The following is a 2,500-nucleotide window of genomic DNA, read 5'->3' as shown; positions in this document are numbered from 1 at the left end:
GTGAGATTCCAGGGGACCTGCTTTGTGCTGATTTCCCTGCCTCCCTCCCTCCTCCCCAGGACTTCCTTCTGAACACCTTTGTCGTTTGAGCGAGGGCCAAAAGCCTGCCTGTGAAAGGGAAGGATCAGCCGGTCAGCCCCCTGCTGGTCGCTGCTGCCAGTGCAGCAGGCGTGCGTGTGTCCTCGGCCTCGTGTCCAGGTCCCTCAGGGACTTGAGGCAGCTCTCCCCGGTGGTCTCGTGGTCAGGACCGGGCTTCGAATCCCAGTCGGGGGGGGATGACTTTCTGCTGCAGATTAATTGGCATGAAGGAAAGTCTCCCCTCCTGAGCGTAAAGCTCCACCCTCACCACCACCGCCACCGCCTTTTCCTCCCCTTGACAAACGGACAGACAGACAGTCAGACAGTCAGTCCAGTTCGGGAGCGCAGCTTTCATTAAGCAATGGCATTTGTGACAACTCATCGTCTGACAGGTTGATGATTTCCCCACACGCCTCCTGCCGAATAAAAGGCTCACCCTCCCGGACACTACCCCCAGAATCACCCACCCCGCCCCCCCGGGGTGAATATTAAGCCCGAGAACACCGACTGTAACCAACCGCAGTGAAAAGTTGAAGTGGCAACTCATTAACCAGATTTATTTTGGGCAACTCATTAACCAGATTTTTTGTTCATTTGGTTTATGAGTTGCCAAGTGTAAATCTGGTTAATGAGTTGCCACTTCAACTTTTCACTGCGGTTGGTTACAGTCGGTGTTCTCGGGCTTAATATTCGCCCCAGGGGGGGTGTATAGCGGGCGATGGCCGGTGTGGAGTGCGTTTTTTGGGGGTTGATTTTCACTTTGCCTCGCTGGTGGAATTTGTGGGAGGCAGGCAAGGGGATTGGTGTGGGCTGGTGGGCGGCAAGGGAGATGCTTGCTTCGGGGTGTTATCCTCACTTTGGTCCGCTGGTGAGAGTAGGCAGCGGCAGGCTGGCAGGCAGGCAAGTGTGATGTAGTGTGGGGTGCAGTGCAGTGCAGTGCAGTGCGGTGCTGCCCTGTTGTTTATGAAAGGTTGTAATGACACTGCTTTGCAGCTGACCATGTCCACTGATTTGTGACGCCCGTATGGAGGCTGATATCTCAGGAGGGCCGAGGCCGATTTCCTCCGGGGACGGCTCGTCGCGTGCGGCAGGACGAGGCGCAGCGGACGGTACCGAGCGCTCGGAGGTGCGGCGCTGCCCGCCGGAGGTACAGCGAAAGGCTGCAAACCGCTTTCCGCCTGCTAACTCGGCGGCCGTCAGACCGACCGACTCCGCTTTACCACCGGAGCTAGAGTCGGGCAAGGGGCACCGAAGGGTACCGGAAGGATCGCGTTCGCACGACGGGAAGTCGACTAGCGGGCCGCCGAAAGCGAGCCGGGGGCCCCCGGTTTTTCTGTCCCACCTGGAGACTGATATCTCAGGAAGGCCGAGGCCGATTTCCTCCGGGGACGGCTCGTCGCGTGCGGCAGGACGAGGCGCAGCGGACGGTACCGAGCGCTCGGAGGTGCGGCGCTGCCCGCCGGAGGTACAGCGAAAGTCTGCGAACCGCTTTCCGCCTCCTCTCACCGCACGGCTCTCCTTTTCACCCACTGGCGGATTTTCACCCTCCGACTGCTCGCTACCGTCCGCTGCGCCTGGTCCGGGCCCTGTCCATTGTCATGTTAATGGCAGGGCGGGGCAGGACTGCTTTCACCAGGAACCCGGTTTTCTGGGTCAGAGGTTCCAGGGGACCTGTTTTGTGCGGACTTCCCTGTGTCCGTCCCTCCCTGCCTGCCTTCCCCCCAGGACTTCCTTCTGAACACCTTTGTCGTTTGAGCGAGGGCCAAAAGCCTGCCTGTGAAAGGGAAGGATCAGCCGGTCGGCCCCCTGTTGGTCGCTGCTGCCAGTGCAGCAGGCGTGCGTGTGTATTCGGCCTCGTGTCCAGGTCCCTCAGGGACTTGAGGCAACTCTCCCCGGTGGTCTCGTGGTCAGGACCGGGCTTCGAATCCCGGTCGGGGGGGATGGCTTTCTGCTGCAGATTAATTGGCACCTCTGAAAGAAAGTCTCCCCTCCTGAGCGTAAAGCTCCACCCTCACCACCACCACCACCGCCTTTTCCTCCCCTTGACAGACAGACAGACAGACAGTCAGTCCAGTTCGGGAGCGCAGCTTTCATTTGGAAGCAGACCCTGCTTGTTTAAAGTCAACGACGCCAAGTTATTTTGCACTTTGAATTATATCGCTACGTGCGAGCGGCACTCAGCCTTGGAGAAGAAAAAAATACCACTGAGCTGAGAAAGTTCTTTTTAAAAAGGTTTCCTTCCACAGCAGCTCTGAGTGAGAGAGAGAGAGAGAGAGAGAGATATCAGCTTTATTCTCAGTAATAATACACACACACACACACACACACACACACAGAGACACTGGGAAAGAGCTGATTTTCCTTTTGAATATCTCCCCACGGGGAGCTGCACCGTTCCCAGAAACACTGCAATACTGGGTCG

The 2,500-nt window shown here is 57.8% G+C and overlaps 1 pseudogene; it reads right to left on the bottom strand.

The window, feature by feature from the left end:
* Positions 1-2,459: 2,459 nt before the first annotated feature.
* The window catches only part of LOC137319478 (U2 spliceosomal RNA), a 117-nt pseudogene continuing 76 nt past the window's right edge, over positions 2,460-2,500 (bottom strand).

This window comes from Heptranchias perlo, unplaced genomic scaffold (genome assembly GCF_035084215.1).
Source record: "Heptranchias perlo isolate sHepPer1 unplaced genomic scaffold, sHepPer1.hap1 HAP1_SCAFFOLD_849, whole genome shotgun sequence".
Lineage (NCBI taxonomy): Eukaryota > Metazoa > Chordata > Chondrichthyes > Hexanchiformes > Hexanchidae > Heptranchias > Heptranchias perlo.
This window is presented reverse-complemented; position numbering and strand designations above follow the sequence as displayed.